This window comes from Schistocerca piceifrons, chromosome 1 (genome assembly GCF_021461385.2).
Source record: "Schistocerca piceifrons isolate TAMUIC-IGC-003096 chromosome 1, iqSchPice1.1, whole genome shotgun sequence".
NCBI classification, from domain to species: Eukaryota; Metazoa; Arthropoda; class Insecta; order Orthoptera; family Acrididae; genus Schistocerca; species Schistocerca piceifrons.
Genome location: NC_060138.1, coordinates 1,134,901,868 through 1,134,916,348, shown reverse-complemented (window position 1 = coordinate 1,134,916,348; position 14,481 = coordinate 1,134,901,868). Strand labels below are relative to the sequence as shown.

General features: G+C 43.7%; 1 protein-coding gene and 1 pseudogene across 1 annotated transcript in view; one reads left to right on the top strand and one right to left on the bottom strand.

The window, feature by feature from the left end:
- LOC124780620 (mitogen-activated protein kinase 1) overlaps positions 1-14,481 on the bottom strand; it is a 377,777-nt gene that overhangs the window by 97,662 nt on the left and 265,634 nt on the right. The window lies entirely within an intron of this gene.
- LOC124727315 lies at positions 14,094-14,211 on the top strand (annotated as a pseudogene).

Below are 14,481 nucleotides of genomic sequence, written 5' to 3'. Positions count from 1 at the left end.
GCACCCACATTTGTACAATATGCGCGGTATGCTTGGAGTCATTATCCCGATAAAAATGAAAGCTGTTCGCAATACCTAGATGTCGTGCACTCTGCTTCAAATGTCCTCGCAGTATATTCAAATACTGCTTCGTTGTTCATCGTATCATCAATGAACACTTAATCACCGACACCATTGCCGGACATGCATCCCCACACCATGATGCTCCCACCTCCAAACTTTACTGTTGGTTTGAGGTTCCTGGGATTCAGCTCTTCATTGGCCTTTCGCCACACGTTTGCCTTTCCGTCGCTATGCCATAATGTAAATTTACATTCGTCGCAAAATATCACCCGATTCCACCAAGCCTGATCGTATTCGGCGTATTCCCTCGCAAACTGCATACGTTTCTTCTGGTTCACTGTATTTATGAATGGCTTTCGCCGTGCCACTCCACCATGATACTGCGATCGTCGAAGTACTCTCCGCACGGTTTCGGGATGAACTTTTATACCAAGGTCTGCCTCCACCTCACTCGCAATTCGTGTGGCAGATATTTTCGGATTCTGTTGTACCTTTCGCACAATCAAACGTTCATCTCTCTGTGAAAATGTCCGTGGCCGTTCTGTACTGCAACGGAATTCCAATCGGTCTTCTTTCTCGAACCGTTTAATAATGTCGTGAACTGTACTTTTCTTCATGTTTACTATTGCGGCAATTTCCCTGCAGGTTTTCCCCTTCGCGTGATGATAAACGACAAGATGCCTTTGCTCGAACGTAGAACTCTTCCCTCTGCCTCCCATCGTCGACCTGCACAGGCTCGCGATACGTGTTTACAAATCATCGCTATCGTCTCGCGGAGATGTCGGACACAATGCAGTCGCTTCACCCTCTGTGCGTCTCGGAATGAACTATTCTCTCACGTTGTCCGCCTTTGTCCAAACACTTTTGTTGCACCTTCCCATGCCGTTTTCAGGAAATATTACGTAACAGACACATGTACAACAACAATTCTTTGTATTTGACGCGTGTTTCACGTTGCGACATCGTACCCAGAGTCCCAAATACATTACAAAGTGCAATTTCTGTATTTGTCCATGCGGCAAACTGAAAAATTATGCACCGTTACGTGCTGTCCGAATACTTTTGCGACTGAGTGTATAATGGTAGTAATGGTTCTCGGGCGAAAGGTCGGACGTCGTCGTGAAACCACAGCAATATTTTATCCACGAAACTGACCAACCTCTCCGGATGCGACGCTGAGTTATTTATGCCATTCTAAGTGGGAAACGCGTAGGTGAAAAGGTGCCAAATTCGGTGGGTAGTAGGGAAGAATCCATTATCGGTAACGGGGACGACCGCTAAACTAAGTGACAGGCGATGAACTGAGGACTTCCTCTGTGCACTGCCGCCAAGCCATCCCGACGAACTCGGTTCGAAGCCACATCCCTGAAGATGTCGGTGAGTTGCGCCAACGGAACACTGAGGGGATTTCGCGATAATCATTTCTTCAATTAGTCTGTCGGGAAAGATTCAAGCAAAAAAAAAACCACTTTCTGATCAATATCAGAGCGTCACAGCATCGTTAGGGTCTCGCTGCGTCTCTAGGCTCGACATGAAAGGTGTTGGTCGTTCCATAATCCTACTAAACTAGTGTGATCAACTGCTAATATGCTGGCTCAAGGGATTTACCACGACGGCAGGTGTTTTCCATCACACACTAGAGATAAACTTTTGTAGCAGCAATTTGCTGAGGAATGATGTTAACAGGGGCACGAAATGGCTAATAAAAGTGCCTGTATTCAGCTCCTGATGTGGAGTGGTTGAAAAGCATGGACGATCTAACAATTTAGTGCACCGGTTTTGGAGCTCGCGAAATCGGTTGTCGGGCAGCAGCCCTCGTGGACGAAGGCGACGTGTTAAGAGAGTTGACAGTATCGAGGCGTGAGTGAACGATCCATCAGTGATCAATCACGTTGTTGTGTCAGTCTGGTAAACATCGGAAGATAGTGCGTTCCTGTAAGCAAGCACGGGATTCTGCTTAATCTGCCGGTTTTGCTATGCGAGTGTTACAATTCAGAGTGTGCGTGCAAGTGTGCAGTAGACAGAGCTGCGGAGTCACTGACAAGCCGGAAGTGGTGCTTAAGGAACAACGCAGACTTGGCGAGATCTTATTCAGACAATACATTGTTTCTGTTAAAACTCAGTCTCTGTCATGGCCTCATCCCTTTACAGCGCCGGTACGTTAATCTGGATTTGGCAGTGTTACTAGTAGCGGGATGAGATTTGTGTACCACATCTGTCTGCGCTATGTCTAGTGGTACCTCATCTGAAAGTGTGGCAACCACATTTGGAACGGTTGCGAATCGTATCGGCGTGCTAACGCGAAAACTCAGTTTCTGCCGTTTTTGTGTGGCTTACTTCCATTACCGGCGGGAGTGTTAGGGGCTAAAAACCAACTCGAGGTGGTGCAGCCCTACGCTTTCCAATCTAGACGTCGCATATGGCAGTTTTTCGGAGAGTAGTTCGATCGCTAATCGTATTTGTGTGTGGCATACGAGTAGTGATTTAATACTGTAGCAGTGCACAGGATTAATCGTTGTCCGTCAATAAACGTTCCCGTCGCATGATTTGTCTTGAGCGCAGCGTGGTTTCTAACCGCGACTGGGAGTGGAATTTAGCGTGATGGCACAGATGATACGAGGACGGGACGGAAGAAATGTTACAACATAAAATCAGAAGTCCACAGGGCCTACCTCTAGGTCAACATCTGAACGAATAAAGATAAGAGAGTAAGAATGATAAATGAAGAGGTGATGGTCATGGAAAGTGATGTTAGGCTGTTCAGTCTTCTTTTACCTTGGTACTGCCACTGCAGTGGATAATGTTGGCAAGTAAGGCTTACGATGCAGATTCAATAAAGCTGGAACTGTGTTCGCATTTCTACGACCGGCTGAAGGCAGCGAAGAAAAGAATGTAGCTCAGAATCTCCTGGAACAGCCTACAATCCACACTTCTATATGACTGAATGACAGATGGCAACTAGTCATCTACAGAGTACACTATAGGCGCAATAATAAATTTCTCGGCTCGTAGCTGGTGTTAGGAGACCAAACTGCTGCAAAATCAGTCAAAGCAGACTTTTTAGCATCAAATTGAAAGCTTGGAAATAGTACCAGATTGGCCACTCTATTCGAAAAGTAAATGAGACCTTAAACAAATACGAGACGACTACTTCGTGCTGAAGTAGGAGCCTGCCATGGACTCAGCAGTTCGTGAAACTACCACTACTCGATTACTTACACGCACACTCTCTGAAGATCTTTCTCAAGAAGTCTGATGGTTTATACTGGGTTGAAAAAAGTATGGATGTATTCTGAAATTGATAAGATCAAATTACTAAATACGGCAAAGGTGGTACTTAAACATCCACAAATCTACATTCTACAGAAATTCTGAAGGCAAAAGAAAGAGAATATTTTGGACTACTATACCGATGCCTCTTTTTTAGTCTTTTTCTTCTTGTTGTTTACCCAGGCTTCTTGAGATCTCTTGTGAAGAGACACGATACATCAAGTTCCGTAGTGGTGTAGGACAATCAATGAAGTTACACAATAGTTAATAATTTAACTTTTGAAACTGCTGGTTTCTTGGAATTTACGGAAAGAAAAACACACTCATACTCTCACTAAGTCAGCAAACTTCGAGTAACACTTTGTGTGTGTAATGGGCCTTACTACGTCGCAAATCGTTCTGATGAATTAATTAAGTTACTTTACAGTGTTGCTAGGTAACGTTATCACCAAGATGATAAGTGTCTCAGAACTGGACCTCGATATTTTGAATAAACTTTCAGTTCATTTTTTGTCAAAATCAGCATTTTTCTCAAAATTAATTTACAACTTCGTGCATTAAGCCCAAATGCATTTGAAACTATTGTACGCGATTTAGTGGTCAGCTCGATCACGCAGTGGCCTGTAACGTATTTCAAATCGAGCGCACAGGTTTCAGTTTTCCCTATTGGGCTAAACGACTCTTTTGTAATAACGCGATGTATCTATCTCACGTAAAGTTTAAATGAAACTGGATTTATTCTCCATTCGGATCAAGATCACAAAACAAAATTCACCACATAGGCAGCGAACTGTACAAGCGCACTTTTAGCACTCTTAAGTGATAATTCGTCCCAGAGTAAAAGCCGCACACAAATTCACACTTTTTTATGCAAACAAAATTCAAAACACCTTTATATTAAACAAATAAATTATGGCATGTGATTACTAATTAAACATTTCCCGTTCCGAATAAACTTCAAGAACTTTTATTTCATAATCAACAAAATTTTATCGCCTGAGAGAAATAATTAGTTTGCTGAAACGGAGTCAGATTACAGTCAACTCTTGTCTGGATGATGACGTCACGAGTCAACATTTGCTTAGAATGAAAAAAATTCCTGTACTGAAAAATCCTGTCCGTTGAGTAATTTACTGACTTTTATAACAAATTTGGTACCTCTTGCATAGCAACACTACGACAGTCAAAGTTGGTGGCCTAGTTTTAACAAATGTAAATACCCTTGGACATAACCAATTCGAGAGGTTACGTTTTGAAGCTACTCTATGTTGCACTTAAAATTTAGAGAGAATAACTATGAAGAGAAATGTTACTGCACCCTACGTCCTCCCGAAGCACGATGAAAACCTTTCCCATTATGCTTCCTTAGCAAGTTCCCTTCTCCAGTTGACATCTCAAAAGAATTATCTCCCTATCCACATCCTATTTGTATCTTCCTCCTCGTGATGTAGTTTCTTCCAACCATGAAACCCACAGCTTCTTATAATGCCCTCAGAAGAACGCTTCGTTTCTGCAAACAACTGCATCAAAATCAGCAGAAACTCACCATCGCCAAGAGAATAACCGATTGTAGTATAATACGTATTTCTCAACTTTTAATGTTTTGTAATGAATCTATACGACTGAAACGTAGCCACTGACTCCCTAGCAGAATGTCCCCCACGGGGGACATGAATTTAAAGGGAGTGCGGCGTCACAAATAGCACTGCAGTCGCAAGTAAATCCAGCTAATGAAGGAAGGTCAAAGGTTAAGTCCCGTCAACATAGCGGTCATTGGAAATGGAGCATTAGCTCAAATGGACACGGGTGTGCAGATGGTGCTATGGTTGGCCCGCTAGATGGCGCTGCCATTGGTCGAACGGATATCAACTGCTTTTTTTTTAATAGTAACCCCCATTTTTATTACAAGTTCGTGTAGTACGTAAAGAAATATGAATGTTTTAGTTGGACCACTTTTTTCGCTTTGTGATAGATGGCACTGTAATGGCGGTTTTTTTTCCCCCACTTTTCGTAACAGGTCCGCAAAGCTTTCACTGAAATACCGTTCAGCTCATCGTTTACGTTATTCGAGTACCAAAGTGACTCAGAGAAATAAAACATAGTCACTAGAACTGATATTTGGCGAATAGCGGGAGCTGAGGAACCTAGGTCATGGCATTCCTCGCCACAAATTCATTGACGTCGTCACATAGCGTCGTAGCACCCAAAGGTCTACAATTCCTGCAAGGACTACCCAAAAAACTTTGATTAACATTTCGTCATGTGTAGTGATACACGCCCTAAATCCTATCACGGATACAGTTGCATTCACGATGCATGGAACAGTGTGTTGCTGATTTTATTTGAATGCAGTAACATTATTTGCTTCATATATAATGAAAGTGTTTGTACTGTTTTTATGTATGCCGGTGGCACCTGTGGGGAGCGGACGACTAAACTTGGTGTGGCCCGAGAATCACACATCACCGGATACAAATCATAGCTGGTCTTCGTCCATCAATCACAAGAAGCAGTCGAAGCGAGACCAAATCTCCTGCGACTACTGTGATGTCAGAATATGAAAAATTAACTGCTACTCAAATTGATGCGTGAGTGAAAAACTTTATTCAGTTTCGCTTTGAGTCTTGTAACGTACACAAATTTTTTGTGACGTGTAATCTCGGCCATTTAGTAAGTCAAAATTCAATGCATTCAATTAGGAACGAAGTACAATGAATAAATAGTATTCACTGTGTTATGTTAAATTAATCAACTCGTTTACTAGCGTCATTTCGGTCGCATTACTGAGAAATATAAATTTTACTTGCTGTGATCAATGGAGGGATGATATTTGCTTGAATATTCTGAATAGAACTTATGTTAATTAAGAGTAACAAAAAATGTAAGGTAACAAATATCGGATCCAAAATACTACGATGTCTTAAATTAGCTAAAGCATAGTGGGTCTATCAGAGGGAAGATAAACTGATGAAAAGTGTATATTACAAACAGACTGAAACTACTATGACTGAGTAATGTATGAGAAAACTTTATTTCTAGTTAAGTTATTTGAACAAGTATGACTTCACCGACAGTCTTGAATGTCGGAGTCAAACATTATCGGTAGCTGTTAGGGCAACGGCAAGGAATAGGCGAAATTATGACTACTACTGAAAACTATATTCATAACTTCTTTGTTTCCAATTTACGTACTCTAGAATGAGCAGAACCTGGACAATTACGAAACGTTTATGTAAACTGACATACTGAAATCAATCTAACTGTTACGTCTGATACAGTTATTCGTGCGAGGTCTAAATTAAATCGTCGACGGCGTACGTTATTTGTAGCTCTTTATAAAAGAAGCACGTTTTACGCAACACATCAAGTATCAGTTAAATTTCATGTTGTGGTTACGGGAAGATACGCAGCTACAAATATTATAAACTCAAGTTGCCTTCAGTCCAAGCAGCTTAGAGGTCCACAGTATCACGATACATCGAAGCGTAAAGTATTTGCTGAGAAACCCCAGACTGAATAAAGGCACTGATTTGATTTTGGATCAGCTCTTGCTCACTTTCTTGGAATGGGGAGAATTTGCAGTTAGTTCTTCCCCGAATTTGGTCTTATGTCTCGGGATTGTACTGGAAAATTCGTGATTCGTCACCTACGATGAGGCGACAGACAATTCTGGCTCTCTTTGAAGGCAAACAGTTCTTTGAAGGGAACCATAGCCAGATTTCTGTGGCTCGAACGACCCACTTTTAATCCAAAACGACAAGTTTCTTCCAATTATGATGATACCTTTAGCAGAACCTTTATACGCAAATCTGTTCAGCTTTATCTTACATTAAATGCGTATTTACACTTTCCTGCAATGATCAATGCTTCATCTTTAACAAATCTGCAAACAGCTCCGAAGTTGACACCTCGTTGACGAATGTGTATCGTTTTCGAGGTACAGCCATGAATATCGATATAGCAGCCAGTTGTTTCTCTTGTAAAATAAACATTTTACCAAGATATGCCTCGGGCGCATTGCTCATTCAATACTTTGTACTGGCTGTAACAATTAGTCGTTCCTTATCCCGAATATTCAGTTTACAATCACTAGTCTATGTGTAATTTTGACCCTAAGGGTTGGGGACGACTCTATTGTCAGGCGTAGCACTACTGACCTCTTCAATCACTCCTGGCTTATTGTAGAAGTTGACGTCCATCATGCGAGACATAGTACGTGGTTTGATGGCCCGGTTATCCTGCTGATTCGTGGTATTCATGCTTGGGCATGAGCTCATCCTCCGCTCTCTCAGGATGCTGTTCCGCGCAGCAGAAGTGTTGCGAGGTGCTACATAACAGCAAGGCGTTCTCCAACGTAACCGTAACCGTAGGGAAGACGGATCCCAATACATCGGAAAAGATGCAGTGTAACGTATTTGTACAAATTTTGTTGTTACTAATATGTATTAATTATGGTTGGCTGTATAGTCATGAAACTAAAAGCCAATAAACGAATAAAAATATATTAAATAATGTTAGCAGCACGTCCCTTAACCTAGAATGCTTGCTGACTTCCAGTTGCAGTCGTCCCAGGTATTACATTTATACTAATTTATTAACGTGAAGCATTGTAAGCACTACATTTTTTCTCCACTTTTGTAATGCGAAGTAAAGAAGACGTGGAAGGAAACCATCCAATGGTAGTAAGAGGACGAGAGAAGACAGGGGACAGAACAACTTTAACTGGAATTAGAAATTATGGTGAATGAGGAAAAGAATTGGCACAAAATTCTAAGGAGTTAATTGGAAGCGTTCTTCAGGACAGGAGAAACAGAAAAAAATCACGGGGATTGATGAGTTGTTGTCAGAAATATTAAAACCCTTTGAAGGGAAGAGAAAGGACAAGATGATGTTTTGGTAGTACGCAGGGAAATATATTCAAAAGAAAACTGGCTAACCATTTCATGGGACCGATCTTAATACTTCTCCAAAAGCAAAATACGAAAATGTGAGAAATACACAACTTTCAAGTCAGACAACATATGCGGGCAAAGCTTTACCGAGAGTGTTGAACAGAATATATAGAAAGCTCAAATGTGCCATGCAGGAAGAGCAATGTGGTTTATGAAGGAGGGTAGGCGCGAGACGCTCTGGTCTTTTTACGAGTCCTAGGAGAGAGGCACAATGAAATAAATAGCAAGGTTTATGCGGTTTTTATTCATGTGGAGAGAAGTTGGATAGACTCGTGTTTATCCTAATAAATCACGGCATCGACTGGAGAAAAATAAAATTGATTGGAGTTAGAGTTGGCGTATAACTAACGAAGGGAAAGGGAACAGGAACAGGGGCGGGGGCGGGGGAGGCCAAAATCACCATACCTGGACAAACAGAGAAGGGTACAAAAATTCAAATACTTGGGGAAATAATATAAAGAAGGACCTAAAATTGATACAGACATAAGTGCGATAGCAGTAATAGTCAAGGAAGCGTTCCTCAATAGAAGAGGAATTTGATATGGAGGCCACTGAATGAAATGCAAACAAAATACTGGTCAAATGCTGCACATGGAGCATAGTTTTTATGCGGTTCAGAGACCTGAATATTACGAAAAGAAGTAGAAAAAAGGCTGTAGGCACTGGACATGTGATTATGGAAGACACTACAGGATGTGAGTTGAGAAGAGGTGGGGAGAAATGAAATATCTTAAGATCTTACCAGGAAAATAAAGAAAAAAACTGGGTAGGCCACTTCTTGAGGACAGTGCTTACTCTGGCACAAAACTGTGGGAACAGTAAAGGAAAAGAATGTCGCGGAAGGAAGTGATAACTACGCGGAAGTGAAGGGAGAAGCGCATGGCAGGAAGAGTTGACGGAGAACAGTGCCTGGACATACCGCAAGGCAACAGCTACAGGTGATGAATCACCGCTTCAACCAAGTGCTGAAGTAGTCGCCACGAAGCAAACCGGACCAGAACAATGGGGATATATTCGCTACTATCGGCAAGGCTATTACTTTTATTAAAGTAGTAAAGTGGAATACATGACTACGACCGAAAATACACGGTCCTGGGTGATGCAACGCAGCGGCGAGTTAATCAGCGTAGCGGCGGATGCGCGACAGTCGGCGTGCTTGATACTGCTTATCTGGGCCTCAGAGGGTCTTTACAGCTGCCGCCACATTGCTGCTGTCAAACACAGCCGGTGCGTCCAGTTCGTGACGCATAGCTTCTGAGCTGACAACACGAAGTCATTCAGATGAGGTCCAACTCCAGCTCAAATACAACTGAGTGCGTTTCAACTTGAGCTCTAATCACGGACGTCGTAAACTTCACATCACATGGCACGCAATACAATTAGCAAATAAGACCCATCCAAAATATCTCTGGTCTACTCTGAGGTACAACGCGAGAATAAGAGAATGAAGGTGGAAGTCATAAATAATATACTTCGCAAGATCGCTGGCAGCACATGGGGCTCTCGACCACAAACCCTGAAAACGACGTCAATAGCAACATGTTAGAGTGCTGCGCAGTACGCTTGCCCAGTCCGGTACAAACCCACCCACACAAACATAGTTGGCAGGGCGCAGAACGAAAAGTGTTTGCTCATTACGGGTTGTTTGAAACCAACGCCACCAGACATTAGGCGTGAAGGAGCTGCCAACGCAGAGAGAACAAATCAGACTCCTCACGAAAACCTTGAATTACATGGACACCTTCCAGCACCGTTAAAGCTGGGGTCTAGAAGAAGTTTCCTCGAAGACCACTTCAGTCTTGTAAACAACTTCAACCACAACAAGGAAACATTTGTGGATTCCTCGACTTGTGAATAAATGTACCTGGCCTCTCCCTTCAGAAACCCTTCCACCTGGGTATGAACAGAATTTGATTGTGTGAAGGTCATTCAATTGTCTTCGTTCTGGAGTTGTTGATTCAGGAGTAATCTCCGGAAATAACACTTCTCGCGGAATTGAGAGCGTGGTCTCAGAGTGCAACTACAGTGGCAAGATTTGGGTCACCAGTATTGTAGCGTCATAGTTATTTCCTTCATTTGTTTTTCATAGTACTAAGTATTGTATTTGTCTCTGACTCGAACAAAAATAAATAAATAAATAATGCGGGGCGTCAGTGTTACCTATCTTCTCCTACCGCAGATATTCACGACTGTCGAGTAGTAGTAGTTCTTTTAGCCTTCAGCATGAAGACTGCCCACATGCAGCTCTCAACGCTAGTCTTCTCTTCCCTCTTCACCTTGGCCTAATAACTGCAACCTACAAACCGTTTGAACTTGCTTATTGTTTTGGAGCCTTTATCTCCTCCTCCATCTTTTACCCACGGTCTTTCCACTTGAACCAAATTGACAATTCTTTGATGCCCCAGGATGTCCAATCAACCGACCCTCTGTTTCAGTCAAATTGTATCTTTAACTTCTTTTCTTCCCCATTTGATTCAGAAAATCTGCATTAGTTAACCGAGGTGCCATCTAATCTTCAGTATTATCCTTTAGTACGAGAGCCGTTCAATAAGAATGCTGCTTTTTTTTTTTTTTTGCGGCGGCCTTACTCTTCTTCACTGGGAGGGCCTGTTTGCCCGCATGCCGCCGCCCTACTGATCGACGTGGGAGCCAACGTCTTGCTGCATCAATAACCTCCACATCAGCCATGTGCTACATCCCGCGGAGTGCATCCTTCATTGGACCAAACAAAAGACGTGGGAAGGTGCGAGATTCAGGCTCTAGGGTGGATGAGGAAGAATAGTCCAATGAAGTTTTGCGAGCTGCTCTCGGGTGCCCAGCACTATCAACAGAAACATCCAGTTCAGCAGCGAGATGTTTGATTTTGATCCGTCGATCAGCTCGAATGAGAGTGTCTGCACGTTCCAACACGGCAGGTGTCACAATTGTGTGCGGCGGGCCGGCACGCGGGAGATGGACAGGTGTGCGCGACCTTATTGCTGATGACGACAGTCGCCTCACCCAACGACTCACCGTGCTTTTGTTCACGATCAGGTCTCCGTAGACATTCTGCAAGCGCCTACAAATTTCGCGACGCTCTGTTTTCCGCTGCAAGAAACTCAATGACGGCTCTCTGCTTGGTATGTACCTCCGTTACAGACACCATTTTGAAGGCTATGTATAGCGCCGCCACCTGTCGGAACTGATAGGGGGCTGAAGCGGGAATATTCCCCGATGCCCCACAACAAATTCCGAATTTTTTCAACTAAAACTGGCCGAGAAATTTTTTCATTACTTACTGAACGCCTCTCGTACATTTCAAATGATTTTATCCTCGTCTAGCCTGAACTGTTAACAGACTACGTGTCATTTCCATACAAGTACAACGCTACACGACAGGCATACACTTTCAACACAGACTTCCCTACCGTTAAACTAATATTCGATGTTAATGCACATCTCTTTATCAGAAACGCTACTCTTTCTATTGCCAGTCTTTCTACTTCGAATATTGACATTTATTTTACTGACCAAATAATAAAACTAGTCATCTACTTTCAGTCTCTCATTTCTTAATGTATTCCCTCAGCATCGCCTGATTTCTTCGAAAATACTCAGCTACCCTTGTTTTATTTTGTTGATGCTCATCTCATAACCCCTTTTCATGACACTATACATTATGTTCAATTGCACTTACATGTCCTTTGCCTTCTACGGCCTCTCTCTCATAGGTATAATCTTGCACTTATTCAAATTTAAAGACAGCTGTCAATTACTCCACCAAGAAGTAACTACGTCTCAGTCTTCTATTTGCTTGACATCGTTCTGTGACCATATCTGCTAAGACAACAGCACCTTCAGAGCTGCTGATCTTACTTGATGCGTCGTTTACGCATATCGACAGTATCAGACGACGCTTCCTTTATTACCGGGCACGTGGTGCGTTCCACAGGTACTTGGAGCTCCAACAATCAATTGTATTAAATGCCCGTGTTCGCTTCGATACGAGTACACGTGGCCGCAGGAAAGATTGCAAGGCAGTTTATTGCTTCGTCAGTGACAACGTGAGGCAACAAACGCCACTGGTAGTGTTTTGAAATGAGTGCGCACTCGCTTCGAAACAACGGGAAGCAGTCGATTACGACGGGTGGCAGGCCGTCCGCGAGCAAACTGCGGCCAGAAACGATCGCTCCCTTCACTCCGCGCCACAGGAACCGACGACGGTCGAGCAGCATGCTTCCTCTCCCGCTGCCGGCAGGCACGTCCGTTTACTGTGAAAGTCATCCACGGCCATTTCCGTTATGGTCACTAGGAGTTGCGCCGCAGTCTGAACTGCAGTAGTGACACCGGGGACGCGTTTACAAACAACTGAGCAACTTCAGAATGATTTTTCTCTCTACAGCGGAATATGCGCTGATATGAAACTTCCTGGCAGATTAAAACTGTCCTCCAAACCGGGACTCGAACCCAGAATCTTCACCTTTCGCGGGCAAGTGCTCTGCCAACTGAGCTAACCAAGAACGACTCACCATCCATCCTCACAGCTTTATTTCCGCCAGTACCTCGTCTCCTATATTCCAAACTTCACGGTTTCGCAGGAGAAATTCTGCTTTGAGGACAGGTCTTGAGTCGTGCTCGAGTAGATCAGTTGGCAGAGCACTTGCCCGCGAAAGGCAGCAAAAAATGTCCCATGTACGTGTCCCAATGAGCCACACAGTTTTAATCTGTCAGGAAGTTTAAATCGAGCAATTTCTGACACGAGAGATACTCCTTCGGTGACAAGCGAGCAAAAAAGGTCGGTATTGCTTCCGCTGACTACATGAACACTATCACCATCTTTATTTAAGTATTAATGGGTCGGACCACAGTCTTCGAATTCAACCCCGTGCTTACGATCCTCACTACATGTAGTGTATATTCCTTAGCCAGCTCTTTTTCCCCTTCGAATGTGACCGATAAGTTTCGTCTATTTACTTCCTAGAAATCTGTTGGTTACCTCTGCCAGCATCGCTTCTATCGATTCGTCATCTTCGAGCTTTTCTGTGACCCGCACGTAACAGTTCTTTAGCGATAGTAAGAGTCTTGCGCTTCTTCTTCGCCAAACTCCAGCTTGTGCTATAAGAAAGTTCGAAGAAGTTTTAACAAGCTCTTTAATTGCTCCTCATTTGCGGTTTACAGCTCGATGCCGTCCAAGAAAGTATCAAGTTTTCCTTTACCAAATCATATGGCAAGTCATATACGCTGGATTTTGTATTGGAACGGGATTCATATGTAACATGGACAACAGAGCACTCACCAAATCGCCTTTATCAGGTTTCTGAAAAATTTCGGGAACATTTTCTGTTTTAATTCTCTATGCATTATTACTATAGGGTGGAGCAAATACAAGTGGCCCGGACGAGAGCATACAATTGGGTGTGAATGTATGCATATAACACCACCCCATGAAGCGCACACCACGTGAACGATCGCCACGTGATCCACACCGGTTTCCTGGAGCACATTACACAATCTTCACGCCTGACAGTTGTTTCGAGAGGTCAGTCTGGTCGGGGCCCCAGCTGGCCACCCACGTCACCTGACCTATCAGTGTGCGATTACTTTGCGTGGGGAGCCGCGGAACAATTCAGGTGAGACAGTAGCAATTCCAGCTGTCCAGCTTTGATCCGCTTTCAGCAACTTGCTGATCAGGCCCAACCAAAACTGCTAAGAGATGAATGGCGGGCACTTTCAAGATGTACTGTATGTCCTTTGCTCTGCTGTGTCTGTCTGTACCTTGGAACTCTATTTTCCGGGCCATTTTTCTTTGCCCCGCCCTGTACTACTACTGCCAGCGGCCTTGCCGCAGTGGTAACACCGGTTTCCGTCAGATCACCGGAGTTAAGCGCTGTTGGGCTGGGCTAGCACTCGGATGGGTGACCATTCGGTCTGCCGAGCGCTGTTGGCAAGCGGGGTGCACTCAGCCCTTGTGAGGCAAACTGAGGAGCTACTTCATTCAGAAGCAGCGGCTCCGGTCTCGTAAACTAACATACGGCCGGGAGAGCGGTGTGCTGACCACATGCCCCTCCACATCCGCATCCAGTGACGCCTGTAGTCTGAGGATGACACGGTGGCCGGACGGTACCGTTGGGCCTTCATGGTCTGTTCGGACGGAGTTTAGTTTTAGTTTTCTTTTTACTACTACTACCACCACCACCACGCATTGAAACCCTTGTTA